Source organism: Chroicocephalus ridibundus, chromosome Z, assembly GCF_963924245.1.
Source record: "Chroicocephalus ridibundus chromosome Z, bChrRid1.1, whole genome shotgun sequence".
Lineage (NCBI taxonomy): Eukaryota > Metazoa > Chordata > Aves > Charadriiformes > Laridae > Chroicocephalus > Chroicocephalus ridibundus.
In genome coordinates, this window is record NC_086316.1 from 83,417,854 (window position 1) to 83,433,723 (window position 15,870).

Genomic DNA, 15,870 nt, shown 5'->3' on the forward strand with positions numbered 1-15,870 from the left:
ACCCAACTAAACCCATCCGTCGTTGCTCAACGGCAAAAAAAAATCCCAGTTCGCAAGCGCCGCGAAGCCACTGCCCTTCACCAGTGTGCGATTCGGCTTCAGAGAGATAGAAAGCAAGCGGTTCGACTTTCGGTTCCTGCCATCTCAAATTCTATCAGAGGGATACGCTACCTTTCGCTAACATAACGGATTAAAGCAGAAGATAAAATGCCATTCCATTATCTATTTATTAAAAGCACCACTTGAACTGCTTTTATTCGGCATACATCTCCTACTAAAGAGGCACTCCTTGACTGTGTAAATCAGCGAGCAATTGTGTTTTAACAGCTTTCAGAATGGCATTTCCCCACAGTTTTAGATGGACTATCAGACAGAAAACCTCTTCCAAAACTCACTCATCATAACAGGCGCGGGCACAGAGCTCTTTACCGCTCCTCTACCACCGAGACAAATACAAAATGGGCTTGCAAAACTCACACAGCATAGATCATTCCCACCTTTCACCCTGCTGCATGAATATCCTTAATGACAGGTCAAAATAAATAATTTTGTTAGCGGAGGGGAACTGTTCAGCTCCCACTGACGGATGGGACTCCTGGTAGGAGATAAAATGCAGGCTGCGGTTCCCAACCCACCGATGCTACCCGTTCCGCGGCAATCGGTTCTCGCAGAACCAGACAGGATGAAGCCACTTCAAACCTACCAGCTCCCTGGGCAAAAGGGGAAGAAATGATGCCCAATTTCCCGCAAAGGATTTCAGGCATGAATATGACAATACCTACGAACCGCAAAACAAAAGGGAGGTTGTCGGATTGTCTCTGCTCCACCAGAATAAACTGGGCTTTTGGCTGGTTGGGGCTATTTTTCCATACCAGGAAACGTTCCCCCCTTTTTTTTTTTTGCCAGGCTCTGCTGCTGTTGGTAGTTTAATTTTCTTTACAAAGGGTTTTGAGGAAGAAATCTGGAGCAACAGTACTCATGAGCTGGTTACGTATTAAATGAAATGCCGAAGGAAGACAAGCACGGGAAGCTTCACCCTGCGCCGTGGAAGGCCACGGAGGCTCTACCATTGATGTGAGCAAACGTCACATCTGTCGAGAAGAGGGGAAAGGGACGTACACACACGCATAGGGAAGGATATCCACGGTCTGGGAACTATCTGAGTAGATAGATGGATGGATGGAAGGAGGGAGGGATGGATCCCTCCCACCCTGCCGCCATCAGCGGGATCTCAGCACACACCATGGCAAACTCAACGCTGAGGCCGATGTCCTTCTTCCTTCTTTTCCTGCGGCCCCTGCGCTTTCTCCCTTGCTGCAAATAAACTGGAGCGCTGCCTGGCTGGAGAAAGCACGGGGTCCAGCCGGGTCACCTGCAAGGACCACCCATCCTTGGCTGGCTGGTTGCCCAACCCGAGGCAGCCCAGGCTCCTGGCTGCCCTTAACGCGCGTTAAATTCTGACGGAGCTGACAAACCTGGGAGATCATTTCAAACCACAATCGCTTCAAATTCAGCTCCTTGCAGCCTATGACCTTCTTGGCGGGATCTCCCTTCAGCGCGGCAGCCCCAAACAGGAGCTGACAGTCCTTCGCAACCTTTTGAACCAGCACTCGGGTCCCTTGGGTACCGCGGGGAGGATTTCTCTTAACAGAGAGCTCCCCGGCTCTGACAGCCCTGCTCTCGGCCTGCCTGGGAGGGGACCAGCACCCCGTTCCCTCCATTCGGTGGTGTGAAAGGTCACCGGGGAAGGTGTACTTGTCACCAGGAATAAGCCATTACGTGTAGGTTGTGTCACATCTTTCTCGGAGGACGGAGGCAAGCTGAAGTCAGTGAAGTGACACCGGTGGGGTTTGGATCTGTCCCTGAGCACCGAGCAGAGCGGCAAGGAGCAAAACCCCTCCTAAATGACACTGGCTTATCAGCTGGTGTGGCCTGAGCCCCAGGAGACACCCAGGGCAGGTGTCCCTTCACACCGACGTGCCAACCAGTCCAGCGCCAAGTGTCGCCTTAACAGAAGTCACCCCATGACCATACAGCTTGGAAAGTGCCAGCTTCCCAGTCAAGCTAAATAAATCCCTTCCCTTTGCTTCCCCTGACAGCACATCTTATCCAGAGCTATTCTGAGACAAGAGCCACCAGCAGGCCTGCGGGGACTGGGCTTTAGAGCTCCAGCTCAGGAGAGGGTGGATGACCCCCTGTGCATCTGAGATGTTAAAGTTTCCCAGAAGAACCTCATAGTTTTCCACATTTTACTACCTTGACGTATCAAGGTGACATTAGAGGAGATTTTATTTCTCTCCGCCATGGGTAGCAAACCAGAAACAGGACTACAGCAAAGGTGACACGCACAGAAGAGAAGCAAACATCACCTGATCTTCTAGGAAGAAGAAACCAGGGCCAGCCAGAAGCAATCCCTGCCTGCTTACCTGGCTTAGTGATGTCCTAGAAACCCAAGCATCGACCACAGACCCCTTGTACGAGATGTCCTACAGAGGGAAAGACCAAAAGATCATGTCCTACCACGCTCTGCTTGAAGACCAGGAGAGAGCAGCGCAGCCCAGCGCAGGGCTGGCAGCAAACAGCACCACGAACCCAACAGCCACCAGTTTTGTGTCACCTCACCGCAAGAGAAGACCCAGACCAAGCTCTTCCTCCCGGCTCTGCCGGTGCGCACGTTTCAGGGTGGCTCCTTGACCAAGCTCAAGTTTTAAGAGCTTGTCCAGGGGGGTCACCAAGCCAGATGTTTCTGCCCTTGGCACCGCTGCATTGGCACGGGAGACCAGCAAGACCCACTGCTCAGCTCGTAGCAGTGGGCAGGAAGGCAAAGGCTGCCCGTACCGAGGCTGGTGCAGGCAGGGGTGTCACCACCCTAAAGGGCTGGCGAGCCCGTGTCCGGCTCCTCTCTGCCCCTCGCTTAAATGTAGGTCAAGCCACAAGGTGACAGTTAGTGCGAGCGGAGCCGTCTCTGCCCACCGAGGTGCTTCCAGCACTGTATCAAAAATTAAAGCGAAGCAATAAAAATTAAAAGAGAAGTAATACGGATCATAAAACCCAAGCACTAGACTAAAAAGTCCCCGGACGCTGACGTATCATTAAGGCAGGGCATGAACCTCCCCTTGCACTGCTGCCAAATCCCATTTCCATGGGAAATTGTCCTCTTTTCTGATTGCTTTCGTCGCCTGGCTCTCCAGCAGCTCTCCGGCGTTAGGGAAAAAGGCTGGGAACTGGAGTGTCGTCCCCTGTACGCCACTTTTTGTGCCTCACCTCCTAACTGGGCCTGGCGGCTGTGACCATCAGCAGCTTGAGCCAGCGGCTGAGCGCACCCTGTTGATGAAAGACGCGGTGGAGAAATGCTCAATAACTGGGCCCAGCCTAACAGGGCTGCTGGGCTGAGCTCTGATGAGGGAAAACATCGTTTTCTTAAAAACTCTCCATCCTCCATCCTTCAGCAACCGGCAACAAAGTCATCCTCCCCCATCCCAATACCCCGCCGCCCTCCCACTCCAGAAGGTCCCACTGAAACAGGCCCAGCACCAGGAGTTTAATGGGGAGGGGGGAGGCCAGTTTTGAGTCATTTGGATGCAAAGCTGAGGTTTTAATTACCCCCAGGGCTGAGGTGGGGGGGGGATATACAGCCTCCCCACTGCCCATCATCTCCATCCCCATCCCTTTCCGGCCTCAGTGACCCGTTAACATCTCCTTCTTCTTGTAAATATTGCCCGAGCACTCCTGCCTGCCCTCCTGGCCTCAATTAATCGTGGCCTGGGGGAGAAGCAGGTAAGAAAGCGCTCGAATTTAACTGCTTCTCGGCAGCTGGTAAACACGGAGCTCGATGCGACAAGCACAGGCAACGGGGATGGACACGGGCAGGGCGAAGAGGAGAGCAGAGCCCTTCTTGCCCGAACATCCTCTGGATGCCCAGCCCTCCTCATCTCCCATCCCTTTGTGGGATTTGGAGAAGTCTGGCATGCCCCAGGGTTTGATTCTCAGGGGAAAACCACCCCTCCGGTGAATCCCCCCCCGGCTCCCTCCAATCCCAGTGGTCCCGACGGGGTGAACCTCCCCTCAGCCACGCTCGGATCGGACCCTGCATCTCACGATACAAGGCAGAAGTTGAGCCCACAGAAGCTCTGCAGCTCCCAAGTCCCACGGGAACCTTGTTGGCTGTGGAGACCACCGCCTGAGGAACCGCGGCATCTAAGAAACTAGGTGATGGCAAGAACCATCTCAAGGTCCAAACAGCACCTTCAGCATCCCCGGTGACACCAAAAAACGTAACTGGTACCTTCAGCACGGCACCAGCCTCCCAGCTCCTGCTGCAAGGAGCAAGAGGTCATCAACAGAGAGGTCCCCACTCTGCCCAAAAGCGGTTTTGCTGGAACGAAAGCGAAGGCCGCATAAATTGGTTGTGGGCTTTTTTTTTTTTCTTTTCCCCCCTAAGCCACGACTAAACTCCCCGAGCAGGTAGTGCCTCAGCATCCCGCCAGCATCCCGCCAGCCGCGCTTTCAAGGCGAAGGAACAAAAGGCTGCGGTGGGGAGGGGAACGGTGGGAAACCTTACGGGCTCCCGAGCTTCATTTGAGACCTGGCGTTTGCAGCACGGGCTGCATTTCATCTTCTCGTTAAGTAACTCTTATCAGGAAGCGTGACAAAAAAGGGGGCATTTCAAGGCAGGAAAGTTGGTCTCCAGATGTAATTTTTTTTTTTTTTTAATTTTTTTTTATTTTATTAAATCTTTTGTTCGCAACTCTTCCGGGGAGCGAATCCAGCAGAGGCGATCCAGTGCAATGCGCACTCCTAAATTAGTTTCCAGGCACTTGGGACGCTTTATTATTCATTTCCTCCAAATATTAGGCAATGCCTTTCGCCCCTCTCAAAGTCTAGCCGAGGGGTCTTTGATGCATTGTGGGACTTGAAAGTTGCGGGTCCAAAGAAGCGTTTCTTTTAAGTCCTCTCTTTTTATCAAGCGTGTTCTGTTCTGTTCGCTATAATGCACACAATGGCGTGAGAGTCTTGACCCGCTTTCACGTCTGACGGGTTGAAATCTCCGCTGCAGAGGATAAAACGGCCATTCCTAGCGAGACGACTTAAACACTTAGGGCTCTATTCAGGCAAATATTACCCAGGGGTCTGCCACGCCACTGAAAAGCTGCAGAAATTGGCTCCGCAGACGGCTGACCAATTCCGCAGTGAGAAACGACCCCGCTACATTAACTCCCCTTTTCATTTCACCCCGGGGCCGAGCCGGGGCCTGGAGGTAACCGCGGCAGGAGGCGAGAGCCGGTTGAAGCCAGATTCGTTTTCTTTATAGAAACTATTTTTTCGCGTGTGCGTGTGGAGGGTTTTTGTCTTACAGGGGAGCGCTGTCACATCGGCTGGAGAAGTGAAATTCGGAGCTTTTAACTGCAGACGTCTCAGTGAACCGGGCCTGCTGAAGGTAGGACTTCGGTGGGTGACTTGACACCACCCAGCATCGGTCCCCTCCATGCGTTAACCAGAATTAGCAGCTCTTGTTCCACAATAAATCACCTTTTTTTTTTTTTTTTTTTATGTTTCCCGTTTATACCGTGAGCTCGCTAGTTCAGAGGCGGCCCCTGCCCGATAACAAGGATGTAAAGTGAAAACTTATCCCTGCAAAAGCAAACACCTTTCGACACAAAATTAACTGGTTTCGGCCTTTGGACAACGGCGCTGACGTGTTTTTACAGAAGTACCCGTGCTGCTATTTTAGGGTATTAATCTCCTCTTATCAATCTCCCCTTGACAGGTTACAACCAGGAAAGATTTTAGGTTTTTTTTTTTTAAAGGGCGATCTTGAAACGCAGGGGTAAAACTCAACGTAAGGGCTGAAGAGCTCCGAAATGGCTTGAAGCTGCTTGAATTCTCCTTGCGCGTCTTATACCCCAGGAGCGAAAGGTGTCTCCAGGACGATTCGAAAAAGGAACGTTCGGACTACCCAGAGAGAAGTTTGTAACGGAGACGGGTCCTTTTTTTGACGACTCCCTTTTTGCCTATCCCAGAGCGATGCCCTGGTTTGCCTGCAACCCCAGCCTGTCAGCCGAAAACAGACATCGGAGTCTTGATAACCGCAACGTTTCACCCGCAAGACTAGTTTTTAGCCTTCTATAAAAAGGAAGAAGCTGATTTTGCCCGAGCAAAACCTAGATATGTCTCTCCTGCCATTGGCAAAACATCCGGCAGCAGCTCCAGGGCCTGTAAAGAGGGGGACACGTGCGACCGCAGCCCCTGGCTCTGGTTTTGCCTGATTCCGACGGGATTAGCTCTAAAAGCAAATCCGATCCACGGGGATACGATCTCCCATCCCGTCCGCCTCCTCCGGGGTGCTGCAGACCCGGGGAGACGAGCAAGCGCCTGACGTCCAGAGACGCTGAGCATCTTTCCCCTCGCCGGCACGGCGGTGGCACCACCAGGTACCAAAAATAATAGGAGAAAGTCTCAGCTCTCACGTTACCCATCAGCTTAAGAGGGTTTTTAGGAGCCTTCTTAAGCATCCTTATTAAAATACCATCAAGACAGCCGGGCTTTTTGGCCTGTGCAGTGCTGGCCTGCCGGAGGGGAGCTGACAGGTCATTATTGTCTGTCCCACAAATTCTCTGAGCCGATAAGGAAACCCCAACACTGCGATGGTTTTATCGGTTTGTAGGTTGGAAAAGGAAATTCTTTCAACCGAGATAACGGTTCTGTTCCTTTCTGGCAAATGAGAGTTTTTGCTTCGTAGAGGGAGGGACGCACGCCGGCAGGAGCGGAGCCGGGGCAAGGACGGGACCCATCACTCACGAGTCAACAGAAAGATGCTGCCGCAGCCCACGGGGAGCGTCTGCACAGATTGTGAGGAGCCCAAAAGGGCTCCTTTGAGAGAGAGAGAGACAGGAAAAAGAAGTGAAACCACAGGAGCAACAAAATCTATTTGTAAACCCCCGGCAGAGTCGACACGAGGCATCGGGCGCAGGCGTGCAGAGACGATAATGGAGCCTGATGGAGAGTTCGCAGGATTAGGAGATACCCCCCATCTCAAATATGCCGAGGAGCCAATTATTTAATGCTAAGGACAGCGCAAACGGACGTTTAACAAGCAGAATCACTCCAGGATTCTAAGAGCTCAAGGGACCAAACCCCTGCTGGCGTAAATCAGGAAAACCAGCATTATAAAATACCCGGTGCTTCAGATACCCGCCGGTCCCCACGGGTATCACCGACTCTGGGGTGCCGGGAGGGGAAAGGCAGCTGAATTTTGGGAGTGGATGGGTGCGAGGGTTCCCTGGGGGACACGGTCCGACACCTCCGGGCTGGCGATCGCAGCTAGCTCTGCGGCTGGTGGCCTTCCAGGCTGCCTTGTTGACAGGCCAGGGGGTTGCCGCTCCTGGGAAGACGGGCTGCGTTTATTTTCTAGCTGATAGCAGAGAGGCGGCAGGGAGGGAGTGGGAGGCGTGGGAGCCAGAGAGGAGCTCGGTCTCCGCTCCGGGCCTTGATTAACGCCTGTTTTGGAGTCAGCGATGATCCCTGGGAACAAACCATTACTTCCCAGGCTCTTCTGCCGGGAGGGGTGCTGGGGGGAAGCCCAGGTCTCAGCCCGCCTTGCTGGGAGGTGACCCTGCAGACACACCGTCCCCTCACCTGAGCTCCTCTTGCAGCCAGAGGACAAGCTTCTAGCTCATACCAGGGTGGATGCCCAAACTAAAGCAGATGTAACATGGGCTAAAAACACCCTCACTCAATATAAAGGGCCTCCAAATGTCTGAAGAAAAGTCCTTCCCGAAGCCCCTTCTCATCTCTGCCTGTGTCACCTTCTTCCTCCTCTTTCCATACCTATACCAAGCTGAGGTCAGTCTTAAAATCTGCATCTCCCCACGATCCACCCACCACCAGCACCGCTCCTGCACATCTACATGATCCAGGCTACAGCACAGACCCAGGAACAGGTATAAGGAAGACATGCTTTATGCTGAGGGTGGTGAGACACTGGCCCAGGTTGTCCAGAGAGGTGGGAGATGCCCCATCCCTGGAGGTGTCCAAGGTCAGCTTGGACGAGGCTCTGAGCAACCTGATCTAGTTGAAGATGTCCCTGCTCATGGCAGGGGCATTGGACTAGATGGCCTTCAAACGTCCCTTCCAACCCAAACCATTCTGTCATTCCATGATAACCCAGCACTGAGTTGCTCCTCAGCATTTGTAACCCAGGTGCAGCGCGGGGACCAGGGGAGACGCGGGGATCCGGTCCCTGATGGATGGGGACCTGCGGGGACTCACCACACGGTTCTGCTAAGAGTTTGGCCAGTACAAACCAGGCGGTTGCTCATGAGAAGATGGTGTAAAAAGACCGGCCTCCCACCTGGCGCAACGCAAGGTTGATTTGGTTCAGCAACATCAACTCAGGATGTGGCTCTGGCGTATCCGAACCAGCTTAGATGATAGAAAAAGGATGCTCCTTTCTTCCTATTCAAGACCTCTAGGCAAACACCCAAGCCGCGGCCTCCTGCGTGACAGCTGCAGAAAAAAGGTCTGGAGAGGACCTTGAAATGTCACCCAGATCGCAGCCCCGTGACTGGGTCTGCAACGGGGCCAAGCACAACAAAAGCCAAAAGCACTCCACGCATTAACAAATATTGTTGCTCAGCGCTCTCCCGTGCAGCTGCCGGCGTAGCTGCCGCCTGCTCTTTCCAGCACTGCACCACAGAGAACACACATATTTATGAGAGCATCTTCTACGGATTTACAGAAGGAGCAATTAGCGGTTCGGTCGTTGACAACAGCAGAGAATCATGGTGGTGGTAAAGCTGATTTGTGCTGATCCATCAATGCTACAAACTACCTCCTCTCCCTCAGTAACTGAGGGGCAGGATCAGACCCCCAAGACCCCAGAAAGACATCAGGACAGTCGCTTCGTACTCCCCAACTCTCGTCCTGCTTGCGAGGAGCCACCAGCTCTCTCCACAAAGCCACCAGCTCAGCACACCCAAATGCGTACTCACCGGTACCCTTGTTTTCGTTTCAAATCTCCGGCGATGCTCCCTTTGCTCCCCTGACCATTTCCTACGGAGCAACGGAGGAAAAAAAAAAAGAAAAAAAAAAAAAGACAAAATCCTTCATCAGATCCAGAACTGAACTTCTGGTTAAGAAGAGCCAGGTCTGGAGAAACCTTCTGCCAGATGATGAGAAACCACTGAGCCAGGCCTGCTCCTGCTCTCCTACCACCCAGTTTTCCACAGTGAGTTCAGCCGTTTCTCGGCTCGTCACCTTTCTCTCATGCCTGTATCACAAAATCACCTAGCAACACCGTGCCATGGAGGTGCAAACCCAACCCATCCTCCCGCTGTATCACATCTCCTCCTGCGACAGCTGGAAAATGAACAGTCCGGAAACGGATCCCGTCAAAGCAGCGTTGGCTGCTTCACCCATCCCACCCCGCCAGCTAAATGTTACATCTTGGTCCCTCTGGGATTATCGATTTCCTGCGTCTTCCTACACACGTAAGTTGGTTGGCAGTGGTAGCTCGGTGGTACCCACAGTGGTGCCCACAACGAACCCACTTCCCGCAGGTGATGGGGTGCAGAGGGGGAAGGCATAGGACTAGCATCCACCCAACTGCCCATACGAGTCCTCCATCCCTCTTAGCTTGGGAAAAACTTTGGAAAAATGAAGCTCTACAGCAGCTCCTGGCCCTCACTTTGCACTTGCAAATGATGGAGACAGCGGGCTGGTGCTTCTGAACAGGGAGCCGACACCTCCATGAAGGAGGTGTTGAGTAGGACTGTCACCAGCACATGCTAGAGGAGATAACGAAACACAGCGATGGCCACTAATGCAGGCTGGTGAGGGATGAGGTGGCCAGTAGCCGGGCTGGACGTGGGCAGGGTTCAGAGGGCTGATGAAGATCAGCATGGGCATGCTTTGGGGGTCTTGACTCCACTTGAGCACAACCTCAAGGTGTGAGACTCCCACCAGCAGATAGCCATCTTTTTAACAGGGTCCAGAACCTTGTTAGGTTGGCGGGGGGGGGGGTGGGGTGGCCCAGGTCTCGTGGGTACGGACAGAGAAGAAGACCACCATGGGCATTACAAGGCCATGGGAGCACTGGAAATTGCTCCTGTGTTTCAACAGTCAACTGGACGAGTGGCATCTGCATGCAAAAGAAACTAAAAGCTCACGATCTTGGGTATTTTCCCCAAAATGGCACCACGAGCTCACATCTGCCCTTAAACCTGAGTTTCTACCAGAGTTTTGGCTGGGACAAAGGGGTTCCAACCAACTAGTGGAAGCTGCAAGGGAAAAGGGATCTCTCTGCCAAGGCTTGGTGGTGTGGAGTCAACTGGGAGTCACCCAAAGCAACGAAACGGCCATTTATTGTGTGTAGTCTCCGAATTTACTGTGTTTGACACGGGCGGAGACAACGCAGTGCATTCCCATTCGGTGAATCTCACATGAGAAGGCTGAAACCAAGGCAAGGAGATACTTGTTATCACGGGTCAGCTGGAGACAGAAACGCTGTCTCCTCTTCCCGGGGTCCCCAAGCAGTTCCCCATGGAATCAATCAGCCCAGCATCTCCTCCTTGCCTTCTCCAGGCAGCTCTTGGCACAGGTTTATTGGGGCAGGGTCCACCAGGACTAGTTCCCACTCGCCGTGACGCAAGCCAGCAAGTGGGAACGCTCTCCCTCCTTTTATACGGAGGCCGTATCCACCTCGATCTTGTGCCAGCCATTATGGGATCCTCTCTCGTGGGAAAGTGCCGACAACATTTTTCAAGTCAGGTTGACACCTGGATGACTGTCCCGGGACCGAGGAACCAAGGGGCTCATCTTATTGAACTGGTAAGATAATTGCTGTATGTGCACACTTAAGGAGCACAGAAAACCCACAACGGGTTTTCTCCTTCGTGATGGTCTGTAGTTTTCCTTTTTGTGCTTCTACAGCCATCGGTACGAGGACATTTAGGCAGGAAGCAACGCACGGAGCACAGGTAGAGCACACGGTGGCCGCGGACCAGCCTGGTGACCGCAGCCATGAAGGCTGGCCAAGCTCCGGGGCCATGATCAGCCCCCACAAGGGGACTTTCTCTGCGGCTAATGAGTCCATCTGCTTTTGAGAGCATCCAGCTGCTCTGACCTTGCGCACTTAAGCGCGACCTCCTTCCTTAGCCCCGGCCCCAGTTCAGATCATTAGCTGATGAGTAACCGCCGCTGCCGAGGACTAATGGCTCGTTTGCCGCTCAACGGCAAAAAGCGATCAGCAAGGGGGCAAAGAGCTTAATGCAGGCCACCGTCAACATGCCCACGTGGGTGAGTGCTGTCATCTTCGTTTTGGGCAAAATTCCCAAGGAAAGCTGCAAAAATCCTGCAATGCCCTGGCTTCATGCCGGAGCTCATCAGCTTTGCTAAGGTCACTGCACAACCTCCTCCCAGCGTCAGGGCAGGGGCTGGCACCACGTTTCCCTGGAGCAACGCGCTGGGCTTCAGCTTTAACTTCTACTTAAAGTTGTCTCCTCCTCTCCACAGGCAGAGTCCTGCATTGCGGCTTCTCCCCATGGCAAGGGGAACTCAGGGACACAACAGCTTGCGACACAACATCTAAAAAAATTCGCCGTTTGAAGCTCAGGAGAATCCTCACGGGATGAGGCTATAAATGGGAGTTTCTGGGCTAAGCAAAGGCTGCACCTGAATGACAGTTTCATTAACCCATTGCCACGAAGAGGGGTCTGAAGAACAGAACAACCACACTTTTGTGGTCCACCCTCTGAGTCAGCAAACACGGAGCTGGGGAGGATGCCCTGGTGCCCTTGTAGCATCTTCCAAAATAGGATGGGCATTGCCGAGAGCAGCCCAGCCTTCCTTCTCCCATTCCCAAAACACATGCGGGATGAAAAGCTCTAAAGTAAACAGGCTTGTCTGTGGCTTCCCCCTCAGCCACAAGGTCCCTTTTAGCTTCTTGGAGTGGTTTCGAGATGAATCGAACACACCCTCCTGGATATGACGTTAAGGTTTCTAATTACCCTCCTTGAATACATCACTAACGTGCCACATCAGCTCACTTGTGGGTCCGTTCCTCTCACCACATGTCTCGAGAAGGGGAGCTTCTGCTGACCTCTCCATCCCCTGGCTGGGGGTGAGCTGCAGAGCTGGGATGGACGGTTCCCAAGCAGCCTGGTGATGGGCCACGCTTGTCCTGCTCTTGAGGTCAACCCCACGTGAAGAAACAACCTTTCTCCAGGGGGTCTACACAGGGGACAGCCCTCCCCTCAACAGAACAAGCACTCACATACTCCCAACGGACCAGCCCCTGAGGGGTCCATCCACGCTCTAGCCCTGATCCGTCAGCAGCTTGAATTTAGCTCACTTCAAGCACAGTGTGGCCCTGGTCCCATCACCACATTAGACTCCCTAAGCTATCCAAGACCTGTGCATGGCTTTCCCAGATACGAGCCTGGACCTGCATCCCTCTTGGTTGACAGCTGGAGACGAATAGTAATATGTCTTAGGGTAAGACTAGACACTTATGTCTAGCGGCTGAATCATGACCTACACGTGTGGTGGCTGTCCCAGCTCTTACTGCAGCCCACGGGGATGCGGTCAGCACAATTTGGGGTGTCTGGAGAGCCATCCAGTTACTCAGCCACCAGCATCTGCTTTGGGGTATGAAACACGCTACAGACCCCACTGACCAAACATCTATCGGCTGTAACAGAAGATTAGACACCGAGTTCATATTTTTATCTTCCAGTGCAGGCCACCTCCACCTCCTGGTCCAAGTTTCAATAGCTCCAAAATAAAACCCATTTGCATTGGAAGAGGATGCCCTCCAGCTCTGCGCTCTCAGGCCCCTGCTGGGACGAGTGGCACCGTCCCGGCACACAAACACTTTCAGGATGGTTACCGTGTTTGCGTGCCTCCTGCGTGCTGTCACCGAAGAGAACAAATTTGACAAAGAAAGGAGAAGGAACAACCGATATGCAAACCCCTGTCATGAAGCGTTCGCCAAATGGAATTTGCTCTCCAGCTTTCAAACAATCTTGGAGGTTGCTTCCAAAGTGCCGTTTGCAAGCCCTCCGTTAATCTGGAAAGCAGATGCTGCCACAGGCTGTATTACAGCTTCTTCAATAAATCCCCATCAAATATTACTTTAAAATGCCCAGGACTTCTGCAATTTTTTTCTTCTCGGCATATCTCAAAACCAAACATCATGAAACACCTTCGCTCTGATTCGGCTTTAATGAACGAGCCTAAGCCTGGGGAAGAGCTCATCCCACGTCTCCCCTCACGCTCGGCTGACCCCAGGATCCTCCCAGAGGACTCTGCTCATCTCCTTCATAGGCTCTCAAGACCTCACCAGAGACATTAGTGAAGCAGGAAGGTGCCAGAACCCTTTTCTAGCAGGTTTAATAATTGCAAGCAAAATATGGAGCTGCCGGCAAACACTGTCGTGTTGTCAGAGAGAAATGAGGGTGAACCCTGGCTTCAGTGAAGATGGGGAGAAAACTATCAAGTGCTGCCTTCCTGTCCCAGCTTGAGCACCTGAGGTGACCCAATAACGACGAAATGACAGACTGCCCCCTTTGTCATCTGCAAAAATAAAGCTCTAGCTGCCTTTAGCAATGTTCACCAGTCAGGTGGGCGGACCAGGGTGGCCCCATCCCTTCTGGAGCTGCATGGAGGTGGGTGAGAAGACATCTGACCACGGCGCATCAGGACCTACAGTGCAACCACAGAGGCCCGCCACGGTGGAACACCAGAGCACACGGCATGGGGTGTGCAAAACCCCTGCCACGCTGTCTTTTGGGGATAATTCTCCTTCCAGCCATTCAGTTTTATGCGAGACACTGAAATGCATGGTGGGAAGGAGACATTCAGGATCACAGACTCCTCGTATATCCGCAGAAAAATGCTAGTTAGCTAGACTGGGCTAGTTAACTAGACTGTCTTCATCACTAAAGAAGAGCAGGCACAGCAAGATCCATCTGATCTCAGCTAGACATCTCCCTCAAGAGAAGAGAAACCACACCACTGAAATTGTGCCTACTGCTCTCCATCAATGGTCAAGGCAGCCCGGGCAACTAGGGAAGAGGTGGCTACCATCCGGGTATCTAAATGTGGACAGATGAATCCCACCTCGCCAGAAAATATTCTGCTCAGCTAAAAAACCCCGTTTCTGTCAACTAACAGAGCAACTTCAGAGCCTGAGCCTCCCTGAAAGTCTACGTTGCCTCGAATCACAGAATCATAGAACGGTTTAGGTTGGAAAGGACCATAAAGATCATCTGGTCGAAACAGGGCAGTGTCTTGGAGAAGACCACTGGACTCAAGGGAACCAAGTCACCGATGTCTCTGCAGAAGATCCCCTGGATCCCCTGCAGAAGATCACCCGGCAAACCTACGTTGAAAAGGCGTTTCTATCATGCAGGGCCACGTGTGGTGGGTGTTTCATGGCCTAGGAGAGCGTTTGTGGTGATTATTGCTGGTTTTAATGGCAACTCCTTTTCATCTGTGGATAAAGGGAGCTTTGGCTCATAAGATCCTGATGGTGCCATCATGGGCAGATGGTGGCAGCACACACGGTAGATGCCAGGGCACCACATGGGCAGAGCTCTCCCTAATGGACCAGGACTTGCCAGAGACCGTGTCTTCCAGCCAAAAATGCCCTGAGACAGCTCATTCCTCCCAACCCGGGAAGAAATGAGTGCGCGGATCGTGCTCAGGAGGAGGAGTGGCCTGGCTGCGTCTTTGGGCTGCCATCCGTTCCCATCTCCAGCCCTCCGTTTCCCCCTTCCTATGTGAAAATGGAAACAATGATGTCGGCGGTGGTTGGAAAGGGCCGTGAAATCTACAGATGAAAAGTGGTAGATGAGATAGAGCTGAATTATTCTAGAAACGGAGAGAGAGGCAAAGCCAGTAAAGGGGGAAAAACCCCACGTAATAAATAATAGTCTATAAAATACATAAATCGAATGCATTAAAAAACCAATCCTCCGGGAAGCAGCTGCTTCATTCTTTACTGTTGATAGCATCAATATAAGAGGGGAAATTACCACCTTGTGTTCTGCAACACATCACACCGACTTCCCTTTACAAACTCTAACGTCCCCTGATTGCAAAGTCAATTTAAAATTTACCACAAAACACAGAATCTCATAAACTTTACAACCTCAATCACACCCACTCAGTGCTCTCGCCCGGATGAAACGCGTAAGGCACCCGCTTCGCTCTCCGATGCGCATGTACGACGACATGCTGCAGACGGCAGACGGGAGAGCAGACCAGGGCACCACGGTGGAGATCTGCCTGTCCTGGCCAGCCCGGTGGAAGAGAAAAGAAGCCAGGTTGGAAAACAAGCTGGCAAATGGCTCTGTTGGAAGTACCCTCAGACGTCCAGCAGACAGCTCATGCCATGTACCAGCAGGACCAAGGGTAGCCAGAACCATGATTTATGGTCAGAGTGGTGAGACACTGGCCCAGGTTGCCCAGAGAGGTGGGAGATGCCCCATCCCTGGAAACATTCCAGGCCAGGTTGGACGGGGCTCTGAGCAACGTGGTCTAGTTGAAGATGTCACTGCTCATGGCAGGGGGTTGGACTAGATGCCCTTGAAAGGTCCCTTCCAACCCAAACCATTCTGTGATTCCATGATACTCTAACCAAATATGATGTGACCTTGAGTGCAGCGGGGAGTTGTAGCTCTGGTGCCCGCGAGGTGGGACCAGCATCTCATGATGCTGAGCCAACCTCCCTTCTCGCACTAGGACATGCTTAAACTTCAGCTGTGTTTTGAGCCATGTTGCAGGCACTCATGCAGAACCCTAAGTCATTTCCCTCAGCCTGGGTTTCCTCCAGAGATTTAAGCCCATGTAGATCCTGCAGGGAAGACG

The 15,870-nt window shown here is 52.6% G+C and overlaps 1 protein-coding gene across 3 annotated transcripts in view; it reads right to left on the reverse strand.

Moving 5' to 3' along the window:
• The window catches only part of ZBTB7C (zinc finger and BTB domain containing 7C), a 165,099-nt gene that overhangs the window by 65,847 nt on the left and 83,382 nt on the right, over positions 1–15,870 (reverse strand). For 2 of the 3 annotated variants that reach the window (XM_063321049.1, XM_063321048.1), the window contains one exon: positions 8,991–9,051. The exons of the other annotated variant lie outside the window; for it this stretch is intronic. The gene's annotated coding sequence lies outside the window, so the exon portion shown is untranslated. The remainder of the gene's footprint in view (positions 1–8,990; positions 9,052–15,870) is intronic. 3 annotated transcript variants of the gene reach the window in all.